Below are 26646 nucleotides of genomic sequence, written 5' to 3'. Positions count from 1 at the left end.
TCACTACTGAGATTCTCAAAGAGAAGGTTGTGAGCCCCACCAGTGAATTCTTACAGCTTTAATGAAAGGTGTACTCTATGATCTCCTAGGGAATATGGCCCAGTGTGCATTCTCTGGACATAAGCTATAACTATCCTAAGACTTCGATCTTTTCCTCTCAGGCCTTCCTTCTAACACTTTCCTGAGCACTTTTCAAAGCATCACCAGAATTCTTACCTCATCTATAATTGACTCTCTTTGACTACAAGTTTTAAGGAATCATTTTCAGCAACAATTTTATATTGACTCCAGAAGTTCCTGCTAGGATGTTGAAACAAGTCATGAGATAATATTCTAATGTCAATAATTTATCTCCTGTCCAACAAATCAATGGTCAAAAAAAAAAAAAAGGCCAACCTCATAATCAACTCTAAGCATATCTACCAGTTATTGCTGAACTGCATTAGACAAGTCTTGCAATCCTTTCAACATGTACTCTTTTCCTCCTTAGAGCACAAAGCATAAGCTATATTGAGACCTGATCATTGGCATGCAGACAATAAGGGGAAATGCTGATGAATCTTGAGGTAACAGACAAATCATTGCACAAAATAGAAAATCTACACACATATCCCAGTATATATGAATATTTAGCATTTGATAAAGGTGGCACTTCAAATTACCGGAACAAAACTTGACTCAGAAATGGGAAATTAAAATTTAATTCATATCTGTTATCATAGACAAGAAAAACTTAAATAGATTGGAAATTTAAATATAAAATTAAACAACTACCAGAGGAAAACATTGGGGAGAGACTTCTATGTATGATTTAAATTTTTGAGGCATTAAAGAAAAAGAGTAATAACTGTGAGAAAACTAAACTTATTGACAAGAAGCATGAAGAATCAAAAGGCAGATGATAAAGTGGAATATACTATTTATAACATACCACAGACAATTGGTTAATATGCTCAAGGCTTAAAAGCCTAAGAAAGAGGGATCGAAAACCTGGCCATAAAAAAGTGAAATTAGTCTAAAATATATGTGAATAAGTAAATTTAACCGTAAGTGAAATGCAAAATTAAATGACATAAAGATTTGATTTCTCACCAATTAGGCAAAATTTGAAAGTATTACAACATATACTTTTGCAAGATCATAGGTAAAAGACATCCATATGCATTGCTAAAGGGAATGAAAAAAGATACAAACTCATGGGTTTTTTTTTTTTCTTAAATAAAAATAAGCCAGACGGTGCTTTCCATTATACATTGCTAAGTGAAAAGCTATTGGAAAAGACTTTCCAATAAGCTCTTCTTTATGTTAAAAAAACAAAACAAAACAAAAGATAAAAAAAAAAGGATGTGGCAGTTAAAAAAATGATTCATTTTTGAATGTTTAAACATAAATATTTAAACATAAGCAAGAGCTTACATTTACATAGTAAGAATAATCAGAAACAAATGAAATATTTACCTATAGGGGTATGTGGGGCTAGATTGAAGGAAAGAAAATAATAGGTGTCACGTGAAGTTTAGTATAATTTTAGTTAATAATGTTAGTATAATTTTGATTTTTGAAATCATATGATTTACATATGTAAATAAGTAATCAATGGGGATGGAAAAGAAGGAAAACCTCATATGGATTACAAAAACAAAAATGTTACACCAAAAACTAATGTAATATATATTCAACTATAATTCAACTATATATTCAACTATATATTCATATTAAAAATATTTTAATATAATTTTACGTAAAATTTTAACATAACCACAGTTTTAAAAAAGAACAATTTAAGAAATTAAATAATTTTCTAACAGCATTTTAATGCTATATTTTTAGCAGTTTATATTCTCAGAGGAAAAATTAAAATACTACAAAAATATTTTGCACCTTAGTAACTTGTTTGTTTTTTTAAAAATGTGGTATCCCAATCAGTTTTTTTTTTTTTTAAGATTTTATTTCTTCATGAAAGACACAGAGAAAGAGGCAGAAACATAGGCAGAGAGAGAAGCACGCTTCCTGGGGGGAGTCCAATGTGGGACTTGATCCCAGGACCCCAGGATCATGACCTGAGCCATTCACCTGCTGAAGTACATCTTGGTTGCATCCATATTTTGGCTCTTATGAATAAAGTTGGGATCCCTGGGTGGCTCAGCGGTTTAGCGCCTGCCTTTGGCCCAGGGCGCGATCCTGGAGACGCGAGATCGAATCCCCCGTCGGGCTCCCGGTGCATGGAGCCTGCTTCTCCCTCCTCCTGTGTCTCTGCCTCTCTCTCTCTCTCTCTCTCTCTGTATCTCTCACGAATAAATAGATAAAGTCTTTTTAAAAAAAAGAATAAAGTTACTATAAACATCCACCTTCAGGTTTCTGTGTGGACATGCTTTAATTCCATTGGGTAAATAGAAAAGAGTGTGGATGGTGGCTCATACTGTGAAAGTATGTTTAGTTTTGTAAATAACCACCAAACTATTTCCCAAAATGGCCATACTATTTTGTATTCCACCAGCAATGAATGAGAGTCTCTGATCATCCACATCTTTGTCAGCATTTAGTATTGTCAGTTTTTCAGGTTCTGGCCATTCTAATAGTATCCCATTGTTTTAGATTGCATTGTTTTAGATTGCATTTCCCTGATGACATATGATGTGGAATATCTTTTCATATGCTTATTTGCCTCTGTATATCTTATTTAGTATATAGTGTGTGTTCAGGTCTTTGTCAATTTTTCATTTTTTCCCCTATTGTTAAGTTTTAAGAGTACTTTGTATCTTGGATACCATGCCTTTATCAGGTAAGTTTTTTTTAGAGCATTTACACCCAGTTTGGGTTGTGGTGTCTAATTTCCTTATTGTCTTTGCAGAGCAAAAGTTTATAATTTTAATATTCAGATTATCACTTAATTTTTCTTATGGAATAGTCTTTGACATTGTGTCTATAAAGGTGCCACCATAGGTTTTTTGGATATCATTTTCCCTCGGACTTCTATAGTTTTGTATTTTACATATAGGTCTGTGATCCATTTTGAGTAAATTTTGTGAAAGTATAAGGTCTGTGTCTAGTTCCATTATTTGCATGTGGATGTCCAGTTTTTCCAGTACCACTTGTCAAAGAGACTGTCATTTCTCCATTGTATTGCCTTTGTTCTTTTGACAAAGATAAGTTGGCTATACTTACATGGGTCTATTTCTGGCTCTCTATACTGTTCTATAGATCTGTCTTTCTCTTTGTCAATGCCACAGTCTTGATTACTGTGATTTAATAGTAAGTTTGGAAGTCTAGCAGGGTCATTCTTCCATTTTTTCCCTTCAATATTGTATTGGCTATTCTATGTCTTTTGCTTCACCATAGAAACTTTAGAATCTCTTTGTTGATATCCATAAAATAACTTGCTAAGATTTTTACTGGAATGACATTGATCTATGGATCAAGTTAGGAGGAACTGACATCTTGTCAACACAATCTTTTCATGCATGAACATGGAATGTCTCTCCATTTATTTAGTTTTTTGAATTTCTTCATCAGAGTTTTGTAGGTATCTTCATTTAGATTTTGTAAATATCTTGTTAGATTTATACTTCAGTATTTCAGTTTTGGATGCTAATATAAATAATATTTTTTAATCTTTATTTCCACTTGTTCATTTTTGCTTTATGGGAAATCAATGGACTTTTGTACATTAACCTTTTATTCTTCAACCTTGCTGTAATATTTTATTAGTTCTGGAAGTTTTATGTCCAATCTTCTGGATTTTCTACTTAGACAATCATGCCATCTGCATTAAAAAAATGATGTTTTACTTACCAGTGCATCTTTTATTTCTATTTCTTGCCTTCTTGTTTTAGCAAAAACTTTCAGTATAATGTCAAATAGGATTGGTAAGAAGGGACTTTCATGTACCTGCTTTTAATGGGAAAAGTTAGAGTGTCACAAAAGCATTCTCATATGTCATCTTCAGAGGTTTTTTTTAAGATTTATTTATTTATTTATTTATTTATTTATTTATTTATGATAGACATAGAATGAGAGAGAGGCAGAGACACAGGAGGAGGGAGAAGCAGGCTCCATGCAGGAAGCCTGACGTGGGATTAGATCCTGGGACTCCAGGATTGTGCCCTGGGCCAAAGGCAGGCGTTAAACTGCTGAGCCACCCAAGGATCCCCTCTTTAGAGGTTTTATCTATTATATATACGTTTACAACCCAATGGATTGTAATATAATGGGAAACTCAAACTTTTCCCATTATAGATTTCCTGTAGATAGTCTTTATTATGTTGAGGAAGTTCCCTTCTATTTCCAAATTACTGAGAGTTTCTATCATGAATGGGTAATGGATTTTGCAAAATGCTTTTTTTTTGCATCTATTAATATGATAATGTGATTTTTATTTTTAACCTGTTGATGTGATAGACTGCACTAATTATTTTTTTTTAAATGTTAAACCTGTTTTAGTATCTGGGATAAATCTGTTGGATCAATTAAGAATTAAAAAAAAAAAAAACAAGGTTTTTATTTTACCATCATTTATTCTTTCCTGACACTCTTCCTTTCTTTATGTAGACCTGAGTTTCTGACCTACCTATATATATTTTTGGTCTCTCCAAAGAAAACATGTTTTGCAAGTCAAATCTATTGGTAACAAAATTCCTCAATTTTCTTTGTCAGAGAAAATCTTCATTCATCTTTCATTTTTTCAGGGTAGAGTTTTCTAGATCTAGATTTTTCACTAACCACTTTCAGTATTTTATTTCACTTTCTTCTTGCTTGCATGGTTTCTGAAGAGAAATCTTAAGTAATTCCTGCATTTGTTAGGTTTGGTGTCTGACATTAATTTGAGGGAGTTCTCAGTCTTTTCTTGTTTCAAATATTTCTTCTGTTCTTTCCTCTCTTCTCTTTCTGATATACCTTTATGTATATGTATATGTATACCTTCTTGTCCCACAGTCCTTGGATATTCTGTTCTGATTTTTCCAGTCTCTGTTCCTTTGCTTTTGGGCTTTTAAGGATTCTGTGGATACATCCTTTAGCTCAGAGAGCCTTTCTTCAACCATATACAGTCTGCTAATAAACCCATTAAAGGCATTCTCTATTTCTGTTACAGTGTCTTTTATCTCAGCATTTCTTCTTGTCTCTTTCTTAGGATATCCATCTCTCTCTTTACATTGCCTATCTGCTCTTGCATGCTGTCTACATTATCCATTAGAACTCTTAGCATATTAATCATAGTTATTTTAATACCTAATATGATTTTCCAATATCACTGCCATGACTGCCATAAGATTATTGTAAGAACTGAATAAATTAAATCAGAATAAATTAATCATCCCCTCAAATTTAAAATATATGGTAGTCATAGTCAGCACAATATTCACTTTAGTGGGCAACAAATTTGACCTAATTCCTATTTCCTGTCTAGTGGCTCCTTCAAAGGTAGGTAGTTATAAATATAGCTACTCACATGATTTGAGGCTATTACCAAATAAAAATTTGTTTTTATCCTCTGATTTCTCAAGGAGTAAAGATATAGTAAAGTTTAGCTCTTTCTCTACATATACATAAAATAATTAAGAAGGAAAAATTAAAACTGTCATTATGCACTGGTGGCATAATAGTATATGACAAAATGCAAAGAACTACAAAATAACGACTAGAATTAACAAATGAATTAACTAAAATCACTAGATACATCAATATAAAAATATCATATTTCTATATAATAGCATCAAACATTTTGAAAGTAACATTAGAATGATGTAAATTATAATATCACTAAAATGGTTATGTATAAACTATACATAGCTATAACATGCTTAACAAAATATAACTATGTATAACTATAGTTATGCATAAAAGCTAAGCAAAATATGCATAAAGTCTATACAAAAACACTGAAGTATTATAGACATATAGTAAAAAGATCTGAGTAAAAAGAAAGTCATAACTTTGGTGAATTGGAAAACTCAATATTGTTTAAAAAAAGAGAGAAAAGGAAAAAAGTAAATTTGCAATTTATCCCTTTTTTTTTAAGTTGGCTGTTGACATTGACATTCTAATTCAAAAATTTTTATAACAATCTAAAAGATAAGGCATAGCCAAGAGAAAATGAAGGAAATAAATAAAGTTGAAGGATTACGCTATTAAATATTGAGACATTATGAAGTTATAGTAATTAAGATAATGCAGAATTGGCACAAGGACAGAAAGGTATATTAAAGTAATTACATTAAAAGTTCAGAAATCAACCCTAAATATGTGGACACATGACTTATGTCAATGTGGTACAGAGAGTAAAGAGTAAAGGACTCCATTTTAAATAAATGGTGCCAAGTCAACTGGCTATTCTTATGAAAATCAATGTAACGTGAAGCTGATTTCACATCATACATAAAAAATGAAATCCATTGGATTGTAAATGTATATATAATAGATAAAACCTCTGAAGATGACATATGAGAATGTTTTTGTGACACTGAAATAGTTTATTTTTTTAACAGAACAAAAAATCACTAACCATTAAGAAAAATGATAATTTATTTGACAAATTAAAAGACTGTTTCTTTTAAAAAACAAACAAAAAAAGAAAAAGAAAAAAGTGACATTAAGAAAGTAAAAATGCAAAACGCAATATGGGAGAATGTATTTGTAATAAATACAATAAAGGATTAATATCTGTGAATATTAAAATGCTAAGACAAAGACCTACTGTCCAATACAAAATGTGGGGAACACCTTAAACAGGCACTTCACATTATAGGATATACAAGTGCCCAATAAGCTTATAAAAATTTGTTCAACTTTAATAGCATCAGAAAAATGCAAACTGAAACCACAGTGAGATGTCATGACATCCTACCAGAGTTTCTAAAATGAAAATGCAGTTCAAAAGGTTGTTGGGTAAATGCTACTGTCATAGATTTCTGGTGGGAGTGTACATGAATGCAAACATTTTGAAAAACATTTGGCGTGATTTGCCATTTGTAGATACAGCATATCCTTTGACAAAACAATTCCATTACCAGGTACATAATGAATAGGCGTAGGGGAGCATGTAGATGTTTAATAAAAGCTATGTAGAAGAATGCCCATAGCAACATAATAACTCACAAAGAAAACATCCATCAAGAGTAGAATAGACATTGGGATGCCTGGGTGGCTCAGCGGTTGGGCTCCTGCCTTTGGCTCAGGTCGTGATCCCAGGATCCGGGATTAAGTCCTACATTGGGCTCCCTGCGAGGAGCCTGCTTCTCCCTCTGCCTAAGTCTCTGCCTCTCTCTCTCAGTCTGTGTCTCTCATGAATAAATAAATAAATATTTTTAAAAAAGAGTAAAATAGACAAATTTATATATAAGAATACAATGGACAACAAATAACAACATGAATGGATATTGAAAACATAATATTGGACAAAAGTTGCTAAATATGAAGAATTTGCATTGTTTGATTCCAATCATATAAGGTTCAAGAACAGGCAAAGAGCCTTTGGTATGCTAAGTTAGGACAATGGCTGACTTCGCGGGGAGAAGGAAATCCAATGACTGAGAATGAGGCATTGGGTGGAGGTTCTCAAACATTGGTAGTGTTCTATTTTTTTATCTGTTTGGTAGCTAAAATGATGTTTTCACATTGTTTAATTCACTGAACTCTGTACTTATGAATTGTGTACTATTCTGTATTTTTCTTATATTTAAAAATAATATTTATTTTAAAATATTATTACTTAGAAGTCAACATCCAAATTTTTTTGAATATAGTTGACACATAATGTTACATTAGTTCCAGGTGTACAACATTGTGATTCAACTATATTCACCGCAACTGTAGCTACCATCTTTCACCAATGGATAAGGAAGATGTGATATGTATATATGCAATGTGTGTGTATGTGTGTAATGGAATATTACACAGTTATAAAAAAGGGTGAGATGCATTAAATATAACGAAGGTACAGATTGTTTTGCACCACTGTCATCGTCATCCAACAATGGCTTTAAAATTATACATTCTATTAACATTATTTTAATGTTTTTATTTAAATAATTATAGTGCCTTTAAATAAAGCATAAAGGCTCCGTTATATAATCTCTGAGAAAAAAAAGTTTAAGACAAGTTACTTCATATCTACCAACTTCATTTAGATGTTGCTAAATATTTATCAGTTTGATTCTCCTTCTTTTTGCTTGTTTTTTAGATTCCACATATAAATGACATCATGTGGTTATTGTTTTGATCAGTCTAATTTATTTCATTTAGCACAGTAGCCTCTAGTTCCATCCATAATTTGCAAATGTACCATAATAATTCAAAATGCTAATAATAGGGAAAACTGTGTGGGAAGAAGAGGTAAGAGAACGCATGAAAGTTCTGTACATTCAGCTCAATTTTTTTCTGTAAAAATAGAACTCTTCTAGGGATGCCTGGGTACTCAGCGGTTTGACGCCTCCCTTCCGCCCAGGGCATGATCCTGGAGACCCGGGATCGAGTCCCACGTCAGGCTCCCTGAATGGATCCTGCTTCTCTCTCTCTCTGCTTCTCTGCCTGTGTCTCTGCCTCTCTCTCTGCATCTTTCATTAATAAATAAAATCTTAAAAAATGCATCTTTCATTAATAAATAAAATCTAAAAAAAAACTAAAACTCTTCTAAAAATAATAAAGTCTGTAAATTTAAAAAATCATATATATAAAATGTATATAATAGAAAACGAAGCAAGTGTAACTGTATCAATATCAAACAAAATGGGATTTAAAAACATAATGCATTTTTAGGGGATAGAATGACTACACAATGAGAAAATTTTTTTTTTCACAATGAGAAAATTTTAATTTACTGTCTATAATTATTTGTACTTACAGAATTGCCTCAAAACCCATAGCATAAACATTATTATATCATGTAATGACTTTATATATACACCATTTTAAAGGAAGATTTAAAAACAGGTTTTTAATTTGTTCATAAAACTACAGGCAAAAAATACACATAGTGAAGATTTGAACAACACATACAGAGATATAATTTTTAAAAATATATACATTTTGGCACAACCAAATTAAAGAAAATAGATGACTAAAAAGCCACACAGAACATTTTAGTCAAAGACAAGACCATCAAACAAGGCTCTACAATTTTCAAATGCCTAGTATTATGTAGATGATGTTCTATGCAAAAGAGCAATTAAATTTGTAATAAATTAGAAATACATACCCATTTGTCTAGAGGTTAATGAAATCATTTCCAAATAACTCAAGAGTATAAGAAAAAATATAATTGAAATTTTAAAGTTCAATCATGGAAATACTGGGCCAAAATAAATAATATAAATAATATAAATTGGGATTAAATTATAGCAGAGATTAATGTTAGTAAGATAGTACTATAAATTATTATATATATATGAATACTTATTCTAAATTGATAGGTTCTTGGGAAAATTCTAGCAATATTAACTCAAGCAGAAATACATAGCTTGATTTTTTTCTTTAACCATTAAGCAGGGAAATAAGTACTTTTAAATGTTCCCACAAAGAATCCCAGGTTATACAGCTTCTCGGGTAAATTCTTGAATATTCAAAGAAATCAAATCATCTGACTCAAATATAAATTATTCAGCACATTCTAAAAAAGAGGAATATTTCCTATATCTCCTTCATGAGGCAAAATAATCTTGATGATACAATGAGAAAGAATATATATATAATGATGATATAATGAGAAAGAAAAATTGCAGGCCTTAAAGACATTTAAAAAATATTAATATAATATGGGGTGCTTCGGTGGCTCAGTCAGTTGAGTGGCTGAATCTTGATTTCTGCTCAGGTCATCATCTCAGGATCCTGGGATCAAGCTCCATGTTGGGCTCCATGCTCAACAAGGAGTTTGCTTGATATTCTCTCCCCCTCCCTATACCCCTCCCTTGCTAACATGTGCTCTCTCCTACTCCTTCTCTCTAAAGAAATAAACCTTAAAAAGATAAAATATTAATATAATATTAACTAAAAACATCTAGCTCAAGATTACATATATTTCATTCTATAAAAATATAACACATTTGGGTTTATTCTGGTAGGAGGAGAGTGGCCTAAAATGAGAACATTTTATAAATTTTATTTGGTTCTTCAACAAATAAATGAAACAAAAATCATTTCAAAATAATGGAGGAAATTTATTTGTAAAATTTATACCAGAAACCATTTGGGAAATGAGGAATAAAAGAAAACTTGTGAATATGATAAAGGGTACCTTTAAACAAATTGATAGCAAATACCATTCTTAAAGATGGAATATTAGAAGCATTCCCTTTGAAATTAGGAGCAAGATTTGCATTTGAGGTTATACACTGGAAACTATTCAGTTCATAAAAAAGAATAAATTCCACAACAACCAGAAAAGGAAAAATCAGAACGCCCAGTATTCTCTGATTATATAATTGCATATATAAGCTGAAATAATCTAAAGATTAATGTATAAAACAAGTGACTTTGCAATTAAATCCAAAATAGTTAAAACTGTAATTGAAAATGGTAAGACTTATAATAATACCAAATGTTAAGGTACTTAGTAATATATAAGGAAATGTGTTTGTCCTTATTAGAAAAAAAAAGTAATGCATCATTAAAACCATTTAAAAAAAAAGCCTAAATAAATGAGATACACAGTACTTGTGGATTTTTTCCACAAAATTAATTTATAAATTCACTGTGATTCCAAGAAAAACCTCAAATCTTAGACAATGGAATCTAAAATGTATATGAAAAAATAAAAGGACAAAAAGATAAATGAGAAAAACAATGCATGGCTGGAGGTGGGGTGGGACTATTTCTACTTGTTATTAATTCTTACTTATTATTGGGCTAAAACTAATTAAGACCATGTGGCATTAACCCAAATATATGCAACTGACCAAAAGAACTAACAACCTAGGAAAAAACTCTGAAAATTGGTTTATGATTAAGAGGGCAATGCAGATCATGGGGAAAACTAGAGACTAACAGATAAATGCTCTGAGACAACTGGTTATGCATGTGGAAAAGTAAAATAAGAGATTTATCTCACACTGTATATAAATATTAATTTTCAATAGATTAAGCAATTACACATAAGAGGCAATTAAAAAATAATATATAACACATCTTTTTTTTTTTTATAACACATCTTTAAAACAAATATAGAGGGGAGTGTTTTTTAAGTACTCCAAAGCACTAATCATAAAAAAAGACTGAATTATTCAAACTAATTAAAATGAAAAACTACTTGTAATTAAAACACACTTTAAAGAGAATGAAAAGAAAATACACATGTTGAGAGAAGATATTTGTAGGATATATAACTAACATTAGTTGAGCACACAGAGCTTATCATTAGATTATGATACATCTACAAATAGCAACCAAATAGAAAACCAGGTAAATAACATGAACAGGAATTTTACAAAAAGTTAGGAAAAGTACCCACATGATAAAATGTTCAGCTACATTGGTAATTATATAAATGCAAATTTATATCACAATTAGATAACATTATATATCTACTAGATTGGTCAAAATTAAAGTCTGATAATGACACATGTTGGTGAGAAAGTTGGTCAATTTTTATACACTGCTAGTGAGACTGCTTAATTGATATCACAACTTTAAAAAATGTGGTCACTTAAACTATGCCTCCAGTAACTAAGTTATAAAAGAATAAAAAGCATAAAATTCAGTATATCTTTGATCTCAACAAACTCAGGAAAATAGAATAAGGGATAAGGCAGATTCAAGTTATATATGTTGTTAACCTTTTTAATTTTAGTGGTTCATTCATGTTTTCTCTTTTTTGTTTGTTTCTTTTGTCCTTTGTGTCATACTTCATAACTTACAAACACAGTACTATCCTTTGAATGTATTAGTAGTATCAAATAAGTGAATAAGAAATTTTAAATTTCAATTAAGTATATTGTCTTAGAAAGACTTTGAAAGAACATTTTTTTTTTAATTTTTATTTATTTGTGATAGTCACAGAGAGAGAGAGAGAGAATGAGGCAGAGACACAGGCAGAGGGAGAAGCAGGCTCCATGCACCGGGAGCCCGACGTGGGATTCGATCCCGGGTCTCCAGGATCGCGCCCTGGGCCAAAGGCAGGCGCCAAACCGCTGCGCCACCCAGGGATCCCCACTTTGAAAGAACATTAGAAAAAAATCAGATGAACACACAAAAGCCTACAGTGCCTAGTAAAAATGATTGATGCCATAAAAGAGTGGCAAATTTTTTTCTGTAAATTCTCAGAAAAAAGGAAGTTAATACCAGCCAGAGTATCTATTTGGAAGAAGCAAGGACATCACAGTGGTCTTGAAAAATACATGTGATTTGAATATTAGAAAATAGGAGTGTCAAATGTGTGTGTTGCAGTTGCGGAAGTGTCTTAAGATAGTATTTTGGCTCATCCTAATACATTATTTGTTGGACTATTTTGTAGATTGTGTTGTAATTTTAAAAGATACAGAATTGGGAAGTTTCTGGTTAAGATGGTGTTGTAAGAAGACTCTGAACTTACCTTCTCCATGGAGCACATCAAATTACACCTATTAAGAGAATAATTCTTCCCGAAGAAGAACTGAGGGCTGACTGAGCAGCTACTGAACAACTAAAGACCAAGAAAATCTCAGGAGAATAGCAAGAGAGACAGAGGCATGGTCATGTTTAAAAGATTAATGAGTATATACAGCCAGAGCTCCAGCCAGTCAGAAAAAGTCACCAAGCACACATTGTCTGCAAACCAGACAACATACACAAGACCACTCTTCCAAGTATAAGATAAGTGGCCATTTCACCTAATTGACAGAAACAAACCAGAAAGCAAAAGCAGAATGAGGAGACAGAGTAATATGCTCCAAAAGAAAGAATGAGATAAAAACCTCAGAAAAAGGACTAAATGAAATAGGGATAAGCAATATACCTAATAAAGAATTTTAAATAATGATCATAAAGACACTGGAATGGAGGAAAAAGTGAGAGAACTCAGTAAGACCTTTAATAAAGAGAAAAAAATATATTTAAAAGAACCAGCCAGAGTTGAAGAATACAGTAACTGAAATAACAATAACCAAAAAAACACAACACTAGGAAGAATCAACAGTAGATCAGAGGATTCAGAAGACTGCATCAGCAATCTGAAGACAGAGTAACAGAAAGCAAACAGCTGAATAGCAAAAAGAGAAAAATAATTTTAAATGAGGATAGATTAAGAGATCTCTTGGACAACATTAAGTGAGCAAGCATTCACATTATAAGGGTCCCAGAAGAAGAAGAGAAAGAAAAGTGTTGAAAGTTTATTTGAAGAAATAATAACTGAGAACATTTTTAACCGGTGGCGGGGAGGGGAGAGGGTGGAGCATAGTAAAAGACATTCAGGTCCAAGAAGCATCGAGAATTTCAAATACAATGAACACAAGGATGTTCAAACCAGGCACATAATAATTAAAATAATTTAAAGATAAAGAGAGAATCTCAAATGCAGCAAGAGAGAAACAAAAATGTATATACATGGGAAAACACATTAGCCTGTCAACCAATGTTTCAGCAGAAACATTGCTGAAACATTGGAAGCCAAAAGAAAATGGCATGATACATTCAAAGAGCTGAAAGAAAAAAAAAAAAAAGCTACAACCAATACTCTACAGGGCATAATTATCATTTTGATTTGAAGAACAGATACAGTTTCCTAGATAAACAAAGAAATAAAGACCTTCCCAGACAGACAAACCACTACATCAGCCTAGAAATAGCCATAATTAGACATAAGAAAAATATGAATAAAAAGATGTAAAATATGACAACATATACATAAAGTGTGGAGAAAGGAGTAAAAAGGGAAGAGAAGGAGGAAAAGGAAAAAAAGGGGGAAAGGAAAAAATACAAGAAGCTTTTTTAGGATGCATTTGAACTAAAATGACCATCAAATTAATATGGACTGCCATTTAAATTAGGATGTTATATATGAGACTCATAATAACCATAAACCCTAAACCTATGATAGAGACACAAAAAATAAAGAGAAAGAAAGCCAAATAAGACACTATAGATATTCATTGATCACAGAGAAAGAGCAAGAGAAGAAAGGGACAAAGAAGAAGTATAATACAAAAACATAAACAGAGAAAAAATAAAAAATGGCCATAACTACATAGCTATCAATAATTACTTTAAATGAAAATACTTTATTTTTTCTTTAAAGATTTTATTTATTTATTCATGAGAAACAGAGAGAGAGAGAGAGGCAGAGACACAGGCAGAGGAAGAAGCAGGTTCCATGCAGGGAGCTCCACGTGGGACTTGATCCCAGGTCTCCGGGATCATGACTTGGGCCGAAGGTGGCGCTAAACTGCTGAGCCACCCAGGCTGCCCTGAAAATACATTCTATGAGGATGACATTACCCTGAAACAAAAAACAAAGACACCACAAAAAAGATAATGACAGTCCAATATCCCCGGTAAACATAGATGTAAAACTCCTCAACAAAATATTATTAGCAAATCACATACAACAATGCATTAAAAAGATTATTCACCAAGATCAGGTGGGATTTATTCCTGGGATGCAAAGATGGTTTAACATTTGCAAATTAATCAATGTCATATATCAACAAAATAAAGAATAAAAATTTTACGATCACAACAGATGCAGAGAAATTATTTGATGAGATTCAATGTCAATTTATGATAGAAACTCTCAATGATTTGGGATTAGAGGAAACGTACCTCAACATAATAAAGGCCAAATATGAAAAGCTCAGAGCTAATATCTTACTCAATGTTGTAAACCTGAAAACTTTCCCTCAAAAGCAGCAAGAGAGAAACAAAATGTTATATACTTCCATATATATACTTCAATATATAAGACTTCACCAAAAATCTACTAGCACTGATAAATAAATTCAGTAAAAGTAACAGGATGCAAAATTAATATCATGAAACAAGTAGCATTTCTATATGCCAACAATGAAATCACAGAAAAAAATAAAAAAACCCAAAACACCATTTATAATTATAGCAAAAAAAAGAATAAAATACCTAGGAGTAAACTTAACCAAAGAGGTGAAAGACTTGTACTCTGAAAATTATAAAACACTAATGAAAGAAATTGAAGATGACACCAACTTGGAAAGATACTGTATATGCATGGATTGGAAGATGAATACCGTCAAAATGTCCATATTACCTAAAGCAATGTACAGATTCAATGCGATCCCTATCAAAACACCAATCACATTTTTCACTAAACTAGAACAAATAATACTAAAATTAGTATGGAACCACAGAAGACCGCAAACAACCAAAGAATTCCTGAGAAAGAATGAAGCTGAATTATACCAATTCCAGATTTCAAGATATATTACAAAGCTGTAGTAATCAAAATGGTAATGTCCTGGCACAAAAACAGACACATAGATCAATGGACCAGAGTAGAGGCTCCTGAAATAAATCCACATTTATAGAGTCAACCTAGGACAACAGAGGCAAGAATATACAATGAGGAAAATATAGTCTTTTCAATAAATAGTTTTGGGGAAATGGACATGGAAAAGAATAAGACTACTCTCTAACACCATATACAAAAAAAAAAAAAAATCCCTCAGAATCGAACGGTACAGAATTAATGAAATTGGAAACTGCATATTTTATGGAAATGTATTACTTTGAGAAAACATTGTTTCTTACAGCTCATCATTTTTAAAAAAATATTTCTGTAAAGAAAGAATATGCAGGGATCCCTGGGTGGCGCAGCGGTTTAGCGCCTGCCTTTGGCCCAGGGGGCGATCCTGGAGACCCGGGATCAAGTCCCACATCAGGCTCCCGGTGCATGGAGCCTGCTTCTCCTTCTGCCTATGTCTCTGCTTCTCTCTCGCTGTGTGTGACTATCATAAATAAATAAAAATTAAAAAAAAAAGAAAGAATATGCAGATAAAAAAACAGTGAAAACCGATGGAAATTTTCAAAAATTATTACTGAATCAAAGATGAGGATTTCATTCTTCTAATTTATTTTCCTCCTCATGAAATGTGTTTTTAAAACCACCAAATCCTCTTTCTTCACTATTGCTATTCAGTAATCTCAGATTCAGTGTGCCTTTTGAAACAATACCTTTGGCCTCTTTATCACGAGTTCAATGAACCACAGATATTTTTTCATCCTTTAAATGTACTTCTTCAGTAGCAAGTATCATTATAGCATACTGCCTGCATTAGGAATTTCTATTAAGTGTTACTTCCTAGAAAATCTACATATATTATTCACCAGATGATGTTTATTTAAAAATATCTTACTGACATTCAGTTTGATCTGTTCTCATCAATTGATTTTTAAAAGATTTCAAGAGGGCCACTAGGCTGGCTCAGTTGGTAATGCGTAAGGCTCTTGATCTTAGGGTCATAAGTTCAAGCCCCATGTTGGGAGTAGTGCTTACTTAAAAAACAAAAAACAAAACAAAACAAAAAACTTCAAAAAAAATATAAAAGATTTTATGTTTTATTTTTCTTTAAAATAATTTCTGTCTGAAATAAGTTTATTTTTTTATTTTTTTTGAAATAAGTTTAAAATAGAGATTAATGACACTTATTTTCAAATATTTTAAAATAAACTCTAATGAGGTTTTATGTTTTAATTTATCTGGTAAATAAATATATTTCATTAATTCTAATCTGGAAGGTAGTATTATTAATAAAAACTTTCTAGCCACATGTTCTATTTCTTTGTGAAAATAACATAACTTTACAGCCAAGAAATAATTTTAATAACTTAAGATAAGCCTATTTATTGCTGCAATGATAGAACCAGTCAGATAACCTCTTCTATTTTATGAAATCATACAATTAGTAGTTCTATTTCTTTTATGCTTAAACTCACAGTTACTTGATTTTCTAACATTTGCTAGAGAAGAATTTTGCAAGCTCCTACAAAACCAGTTCATTCTCATTGGTGAAAATGTCATAGGAGCTTAGGTATGTTTATAAATTACTTTCTTGAAAAATCCAAGTGGGCCTCTTCAGATTCAAGATGATCTTTATCCTCTCATTGACTTAAAACTTTTGGATGCCATGTCTCCTTTTTGAAATGTCAGTTACTTATCAGATACAGCATACCTCAGTAAACTGCTTATACTCATAACATTATTTTATCCTTTTTAATAAATGTAGTGATAGGTAGACATCTCCTTTGCAATGTTCACTAGGAATAATTCATTTAAAGTGTGATCTTGATTCTTAAATTAAGCATGTGTGTGATGCTTCAATAGTCTACTGATCCTTCTTAGTGTTCTTAGGAAACACTCGCTACAGCCCTACCCCCCTCACCTTTTTCTTTTAGTCAATTTGCGGACAGAATGTTTTAGCCTATTTTTGTCTTATTATGAAATAGATTTGAAATAGTTATCTCTGGTCTGGTGCTTGTGATCTAGATTCACTTTAGAATGATTTGTTACCATATTATCGACAGGAGAATGGATATCCACTTCATCTTAAACATTCTCCTCAAGCAGGGCAAACCACTGTCCTCTCAATTTTATTTCAGTTGTTATCTTAGTGTTTTCTGAGAGGTGTTTGTTTTGAGGAGGAAGGTCCCGTTGTCATGGCATTGATATCATTAGAACTTCTATAATCCAAGTATCTATTTCTGAGATAAAAGTAAGTGAAGCTACCAGTGGATTAAATATTTACAACATGCCTAACGTCTCTACTTTTTTCCCCAAATTTTATTAACTTCATGTATACTACATGCTTTGCTAACTTTTAATATTTGTTCTTTACCGTCTATCTCCTCTTGCCATCTGTCTGTCCTGTTCTTTCATTATATGAGATGGAAGCATCGTCCTTTACTTTGCTCATAGATGTGTCCCATGCATACAGATAGGGTAGAGGTTGAATAAATATGTGAGGGATTAATGCAGGAATGCTTGGGGAAAAGGACTCTATTCTCAGCTGATATATTCAGACTTTCATTATCTTTTTTTTTTTTGACTTTCATTATCTTAAATGTCATCAAAACCTAATAGTATATCTGAAAATAAACTTACACATATACTTTAGAGGAGAAATGGGGAGATATATTTTAAAGAAAAAGTTCTTGGCATCTTTTTTTCTGATGTTATTAAACAAATAAAAATCTTCTCATCAAAAGAGATATTGAGATTGATTTCATTTTATTGGCAAGTGGCATATCTGTGCTTCTGTGCTTCTCCACTGTTCCCTTCTCCTTCTCCTTCTTCCTCCTTCTCCTCCTTTTTTTTTCAGGGCACTAAAATGCTGAGATAGGTATTATTCACCAAACTCCAGACATATTCAGGGTAGTCTTAAACATTCTCTACACATCAAATAGAATGTTACATTCTCAATGGATTTTATAGTTTTCAATTTTCCTTCACAAGCCTAAGTAATCTCCATTTCTCAAAGCCTAATGTATTCCCATGTATGCCACATGTAACTCAATTTCTCTTTCTTCAAAATTGCTGAGGTCTACTTAAATCCTAGTATCTTTGCAACTGCTGAAATTTTTCTTCAATCTTGCTATCATTTTACACTCACAATTTCAACCCTGAAAGGATAATACATTTTAGCTAAAATATGCTGTGACTCTTGCCACTGTTGTAATTCTGTTTCAATCTGTTTCTTCCCCTTTTTATTTCTGTTTTAATTTTACGAACTATATAAAGTAGATAAGAGGTCACAGAGAAAACATTTAAGATTTGTTAGTACCTAAAACTACTCTCCAACCATAGTCTTCAATAAAGCATATTCCTTAATTCTTATGTTTTGAGTTTAATTAAGGAAATGAACCAGATAAGGGAAGAATGGTGAGGGATAAAAACAAGTAGGGATTTTAGATTTTCACTGTCTCATATAAAAAAAAAAAAACAATAATTTTAACCCATATGTTAAGCAGAGTTATTATTTCACATAGATCTTAGAATGTATTTTGAATATAGAACTAGATTGAAATTAAACTTTATTTTCACAACATAATATTTAGGCATAAAAAGAAAAATACTATCTTTTCTTTCACTACCTCACCTCTCAGCTAAACTATGAAGTATTCTTAATGAATAAGATAAATACTTCAGGGGATATTCTACAAAGAATTAAGTAAAAGAGTTATTTACAGTAGTTAAATCATATAAAAAACAGGGGTTAACCCTTACCATATTTATGCTAATTTTCAGTAGAGTTGAATGATAGCCAAATTTTCCAAAAGAAACAACTGTTTGAACTGAAATTCTCATTTAGTAATTTGCAGCTCTGGAGAAAAGCACAGGGCATCTTTTTGAAGACCCTTACCAAATAAAAGATGGTTATGAGGGTGTAAGGCTAATGCACAAATGCATATGATATGACAAAATAATGTAACTAAAAAACAAAGGTAACGAAGAGAAAAACAGGGAAGAAGAGAAATTTCAGTCTTCAGAAGCAGAACACTTCAAAACCGAGCACTGACATCTTGATGAGAAATCATGTAGTGACTGAAGGGAGTTTAATATAAAAATTTCACAGGAAACTGATGTTTCTTAGAACCTCTAGTTTTATTAATGTCACTGTATCTTCTAAACAAATATATATAAAATTGAACATCTACAAAGAGAAGGTAGTTGTGGTTATAAACTGTATTATTTCACACTATGTTTGACTTGTTTGACTCTAGCACGAATAACGTGTATTCAACTGTAAGGATTTAAACAAAGAGAGATCTTTTTTCTTCTCACATAACAAAAAAGACTCTTCAGGAAGGTGGTCTAGAGCTGGTGGGAAGCTTCTCAATGTTGCAAATATTACAGCCTCCTATCACTGTTTTGCTCTAAGATTCTTAACTGTGCCATTTATTTCTATGAAAGGCTCCTGCAGCTTCAGGTTGCTCATTTCAAAAAAGTAAAATGTAAGATGTTTAAAAAAAGAATTATTAGGCTTTTTCCTTCAAAAAATTAAAAGAACAAAATTCTACAACAGCAATAAGAATGATATCTTAAAAATCCCATACAAAATTGCCTTATAACCTACTGACTATATTGAGTCATAGGATCACCACAGGGCTAGGCCATCAGCAATGTTTGCCATAAAGGATATCTTCTTTTTGTTGATAAGGAAGTATATTTTCAAACAGCAGAAATTAAGGTTGATATACAGCTACTACATCTATTTTATTGATTACATCTATGTCTTTTTTACCCTTGCTAATATTTGCTGTTACGATTCACTGGATTTTTCTTAGTATATTTCCTAGTATTAGTATATTTTTCATATGTTACAGTGCATCTTTTGTAGTTTTTCCTTCACAGAGTTAAATTCTAGGTAATTCTGTCCATAAATATTGATGGACATTAAATTTTCATTGTGAATTATGAGTTTAAGCATTAAAATGTGCTTTTGTTTTAACATTTAATACATTTTGATTGAATTTTATTTTATTTATTTTTAAAAATTGTATTTATTTTAGAGAGAGGGGTACAGTGGGGGGAGGCACAGAAGGAGAAGGACAAGCAGACTCCACACTAAGTGGGGAGCCCAATGCCAGGCTCAATTTCACAACCCTGAGCTGAAATCAAGAGTCAACACTTAACCACCTGAGCCACCCAGGTGTCCCTATACTTTATTTTAAATATTAAATTCAGTAGCCCTACTTTTGTTGGTTTCCATAATTCATGTATACCTTTGGCCACTCTTTAATTTTAGCATTTCTGATTCTTTTTGAATATATATATATATATATATATATATATATATATATAGTAGTTACATTTTGCTTTATGAGCCCAATTAAAATTGCTTTAAAATTTTTTTTAGTTGTGACTTATGGAAATGCATGTTTATTGATATGACTAATAAATTTGGTCTCCACTCCATCATATTATTTTATAATTAAATATAATATAGTATATGTGGGCAGCCCAGGTGGCTCAGTGGTTTAGTGCTGCCTTCAGCCCAGGGCCTGATCCTGGAGACCCGGGATCGAGTCCCATGTTGGGCTCCCTGCATGGAGCCTGCTTCTCCCTCTGCCTGTGTCTCTGCCTCTCTCTCTCTCTGAATAAATAAATAAAATCTTTTAAAAATATATAGTATATGTGCTTTACTTCTTTCTTTACTGGATTTTTCTTATATTCTCTTTTATTAAAGATTTTTTAAAAGATTTTATTTATTTATTTATGAGAGGCACACAGAGAAGGCAGGGACAAAAGCAGAAGGAGAAACAGGCTCCCTGCAGGAAGCGGGATGCATGACGTGGTCCCAGGACCCTGGGATCACACCCTGAGCCAAAGGCAGACACTCAACCACTGAGCCACCCAGTTGTTCCTTTTGTAAAGATATTTTAAAAGATTTGTATTTTTGTTTCAGTGGTTACCTTTGCAATTATACCTTAAGACACCAAGTTCTCTCTTATGATTTTAATCATTTTGGCATTTTTAAATGGTGCCTTTTTTTTTTTTTTTTTTTTTTTTTTTTTTTTTTTTTTAGTAGACTCCATGCCCAGTATGGAGCCCAATGCAGGACTTGAGCTCAGGACCCTGAGATCAAGACCTGAGCCAAGGTAAAGAGTTGGTCACTTAACCAACTGAGCCACCAAGGCTTCCCTAAATGGCACATTTTAAATCTCATCTTCTTCCTATAAAAAAACCAGTAAAATTATTCTTCTTTCCTGTTTTTCTCTTCATTACCTTTGTTTTTTAGTTATATTATTTGGTCACATCATATACAATTGTTTGTTTGCATTCGTCTTACAGCCTCATAACCATCTTTTATTTAGTCTGAGATATACTAATATACAAATATTAAGTGCTCACAACAGTTCTTTTGTCAGAGCTTTTCCAGTCCTGTCTTGGTTGGGAGAAGAGCAACCTGCAGTAGATTTCTCAAGAAAGTCTTATAGGTATAGAATTCCTCAATTCTTATATGTTTACTGTCATTCTATTTTATTCTTGTATGTTATTTGATTTTTGCCTAGAGACCTGAGAATTATTTTTCTTTATCCTAAAATCTAATATTTTCTTTTTTTTTTCTAGGTTATAAAGTATAGATGATTATTCTAGGATAATATTCCCAGGGGACTCCTAAGTTTTTTCGATATCAAGATTCAAGTCTTTCATTTCTGAAAATTTGTTTGGATTATAGTTTCAGACATTAGTTTTTCTCTAATGGTTATTTTTTGCCCAACCTCCCTGACCTTTCCTAGGACATCAATTATGCAAATATTACTTCCTCTTTTATTCTTTTCCTTTTCAACCTAATTTTCAGAAATATTTAAAACTTTTTTATTGTTATTGTATTATTTTTTATTAATACCTCATTTTATTCTCTTTCTCTTTTACTTTTACCCTATATTCTTCATCAAATTTTAATTCCTCCTTAGTCACCTTATTATTTTCTATTTGAGTTGTCTTTTTTCATTATTGTCTGAGATTAATAAGTTTTCATTTTTCTTGTGTGTGTATTTTGATCATTTCTGTTCTGAGTTAAAAATAATCCTGTAAGGGTGTGTTTTTCATATCTACAAATGCTGGCTTGAGAATAATCAGTGTAAAGTGTTATCTTACGGAGTTTTTCTGTTTCATTATAGATTTTGGCAAAAAATTTTCATCAGATAAAGTGTGTGGATCTCATATTCTGACTTTTTTATAAGAAATTTGTGTAGTTTCTTTTTTCCCAAAATTTTGGTCCATTCTGAGGATTTGTGGTCATTTGTAATATTTCTTTCAATATTAACTTAAAAATCAGTTTAGTAAAGTATACATTCTTATTGGGTCTTCTTTTTTTGGTAGTGAGGGGAAGCATTTTGTTTCCTAAAACTTTTCACTGTCTTTGATTTTATTTGACCCTAATTCTCTCCATTTTACATTTTTTACACAAATACCAAATATCAAATGGTATTACTCTTCCAACTATATACATAGTATGTATATATAGATAGATAGATATAGATATATTCTCTAGATATATATATCTATATATATCTATATATCTATATATCATAGTATGTATATATAGATATATACTCTAGATATATATCTATATATCTATATATCTATATAATTATATATCTATATATCTATCTATATCTATATATCTATATATCTATAGATATCCTCTAGAATCTATGCCTTTAAATAACTGTGACATCAAATCATAACATTCTCCTTCAATCACTGTTTCTCAACAGCAGGACTATTGCCATTTTATAATTCCTTTGTTGTAGGGGACTTCCTTATACCCTGTAGGATATGTCAGCATCTCTGGCTTTTACTCAATAGATACCAATAAGAAGCACTTATCCAGTGTGTGACAACTAAAAATGTCTCCAGATATTTCTAAATTTCCTCTGATGAAGTAAGCTATTAAAATTGAAAACCAGTGTTCTGGTTTACCAGGAAACTATTTCTGCGACCTCGGTTGTGATATCTCTCCTCTCTCATTCATGCTTTTCTTTATTTGGTTCCTTTCTCTTCTCTTTTTGATAAGTCTGGCTAGCGATTTATCAATTTTATAAGTTTTTTTCAAAGAACCAGTCCCTAGTTTCATTGATCTGTTCTGTTTTTCGTTTGCTTGTTTGTTTGTTTCTTTGAAGATCCATCTATTTTTTTCATGAGAGACACAGAAAGAGAGGCAGAGACATAGGCAGAGGGAGAAGCAGGCTCCATGAGAGGAGCCTGATGTGGGACTTGATCCCAGGACCCTGGGATCATGACCTGAGCCAAAGGCAGATGCTCAACCACTGAGCCACCCAGGTGCCCCGTTTGCTTATTTCTCTATCATTTATTTCTTCTCTAATTATTTCCCTTCTTCAGCTGGCTTTAGGCTTCATTTGTTGTTCTTTTTCTAGTTCCTTTATGTCTAAGTTTAGGTTGGGTATTTGACATTTTTCTTGCTGCTTGAGGAAAGCCTGTATTGCTACGTACTTCCCTCTTAGACTGCATTTGCTGCATCCCAAAGGTTTTGGATCCTCATGTTTTCATTTTCATTTGTTTCCATGTTTGTTTGCTTATTTTTTATTTTCTTCTTTCATTTCCTGGTTAACTCATTCATTCTTTAGAAGGATGTTCTAGCTTTTAGGTCCTTTATATCCATGGTAAGGGACTCTCTCGTGTCTTCCATGCTTTTCTCACCCCAGATAGTATCCTTATGATTATTGTTTTAAATTCTGGATCAGGCATATCACTTGTATCTGTTTCAAATAGAGCCCTGGCTGTGACCTTTTCTTGTTCTTTCTTTTGAGATGAATTCCTCCAATTTGGCATTTTGTTTAAGTCTCTGTCTTCTCCTGACTGCTATGAAAACCTGTTATGTTTCCTGCTTCTGAGCATAATGGCTTTATTAAGAAGCAGTCATGTACTGGCCAGGGCAGGTGCTTCAGGAAGCGTTTCTGGTGTTTGCTGTGTGCACTCTGCTCTGTTTTGGGTGCCCTTTCCCTCAGGTCAGTCCTCTGCAGAATTTCTCCTTGTCTGCAGTGGGCAGTATTTGGACCTTGTCCAGCACATGGCAAGTTTTAACTGGGTGTGCTCTGGTCTGCTAATGAAAAGAGGCCTGATCCTATTTCCTCCAGAGCTGAAGCTTTCCAGCACTTGATGGTTGGTAGATATAGTGTGTGTGCGGGGCGGGGGGCGGGGGGGCTTTGTGCTGATTTTTCTGGGGGAGGAGCCCACTGCTTTGGTTCTCAGGGATACTTGCCCTAGTAAACAAACACCTATAGAGTGTGGGGTTGGGAGGCTTCGTATAGGTGTTGTAGGCCTCCACTGTGGGTACTATGCTGCTCACTGAAGTCAGTCAGTACTGATGGGCCATGAAGAAAAATGGTGCCTGCACCTCTCCCTCATCCCTAGATTCCCCCCACTCTTTTCTATAAAATTTTTAGTAAGACTAACTTTGCTTATCACACAAGTTTGCTACGGGGTTGAGTCCAAGAGATTGTTCATTGGGATATAATGCTTTCTTTTTGGTTATTTATGCTACTTTGAGTTTGGGTAGTCTTCATCTTCAGGTTGTGCAGATAGTGTATTTTTGAGTAGTTTTATTCCCTCTTCTTATTTTGCAATTTTGGAGGAAATATTAGAAGATTTAGGTTTTTTTTCTTCTGTGTAAATGTGAAAATGGAATGTTTATATGTACTATCAATAGGAAAGCTATATTATTGGAAAATATACAAATCATTTGAGTTGATGAATAACTTCTTTTTTTCAAGGAAAAGATTTTTTTTATTGATAGATTTCCATATACAAATGTGGAAATTGTAGTTCCACATATAATTCAGGAATAATGATCAATTTTGAGCTGTAGGACAGTAATAAAAACATTTATGTGTTATCAGACTAGTTAGGTAGACGAGCTTCATGGTGATGAAATTTCTCAAAATAAAATTCTTGCTACTGAAAGGCTTCTGGATTTTCCAGGATCTAAGAAATGCTTAGTCATTTAACACAAAATTTCTAGCATGCGTCCTTTATCTTAGTTTACATATGAAGGCTTTCAGGTTTTTTTGTTTTGCTTTGTAAATAGGACAGTTCACCAGTTTACAAATTAAATGCTTAGAATTCATAATTGGGAGAGAAAAATCTCTCTTTATTTTTTCCCTAACCAGCCATCAAGTTTAACTAACCACATATACATATTATATTATGGTTAGATAAGATTTGCAGGAGTAAAATATATATATATATATAATTTGAAAACAGACCCAAAGCACATTACTTTGAGCAGGATAAGGATAAATTTGAGTATTTAGGTAAGAATCACATTTTTTTTTAAAGATTTTATTTATTTATTCATGAGAGACACAGAGAGAAAGAGAGGCAGAGACAAAGGCAGATGGAGAAGCAGGCTCCATGCAGGGAGCCCAACGTGGGACTTGATCCCAGGTCTCCAGGATGAGGCCCTGGGCTGAAGGCAGCACTAAACCCCAGAGCAACCCGAGCTGCCCAAGAATCACATTTCTTACAAAAAAGTGGTTAAATGATAATAAAAATAAAAGCAAGACAAAGAAAGTGTGTATAGAATGTACATGTGAGGAAATAAGGGTTAAAGTATAAGAAATAAGAGTTAAATGTAAAATACAAGAAATATCTTGCAAGTGGTAATAATGATAATTATACTATTTGCATTCTATTAACATAATTACTTATATGCAATATCTACCAGACACTATAACAAGCATTTAATTCTCACCAATACCTTTATCAATGATGGCATGATTACATCCATTTATAAATGAACAAAAAACCAAAAAGAGTAAGTTAATTTCCCAAGTTTACACAACTAATGCAGCCAGAGTTTTAATTCGTGCAGTCTAACACCAAAACTTTTATTTTAAATAACCTTTTAATTTTTAATTCTCTGTGTTTTCAGTTTTCTGAAACATTTTATCTAGAATCTCAATAAGAGCATTATGTGGGGGTTACTTGGCATTTAGAAAGATTAAAGATTTCTGACTAATACTCTTAACATTTACTGTTTAGAGAACAAATAAAACATAATTTTCTGCTTATCATAAACTAATCTCAGTTAGAACATATATTATTCCTCAAAACCATAGGTAATAGCCCTTAAAAAATACAATGAAAGAAAAAGAAATATTTTTAAAACCGTATTTCAGAATGTGACTAGTCTACTGACATCCCCATGAAAGGGCTTTCTTTCTTCTTCACTTCACTACAAGTACAAG

At 32.3% G+C, this 26646-nt stretch overlaps 1 long non-coding RNA gene across 2 annotated transcripts in view; it reads right to left on the bottom strand.

The window, feature by feature from the left end:
* The window catches only part of LOC140622253 (uncharacterized), a 196669-nt gene extending 179119 nt beyond the window's left edge, over positions 1-17550 (bottom strand). For both annotated transcript variants that reach the window (XR_012022006.1, XR_012022005.1), the window contains exon 1: positions 17441-17550. This is a non-coding gene — a long non-coding RNA (uncharacterized lncRNA). The remainder of the gene's footprint in view (positions 1-17440) is intronic.
* Between the last annotated feature and the right edge of the window lie 9096 nt (positions 17551-26646).

This window comes from Canis lupus, chromosome 31 (genome assembly GCF_048164855.1).
Source record: "Canis lupus baileyi chromosome 31, mCanLup2.hap1, whole genome shotgun sequence".
NCBI lineage: Eukaryota > Metazoa > Chordata > Mammalia > Carnivora > Canidae > Canis > Canis lupus.
Note: the sequence above shows the minus strand (reverse complement) of the source record. Positions and strands in the feature narration are given on the sequence as shown.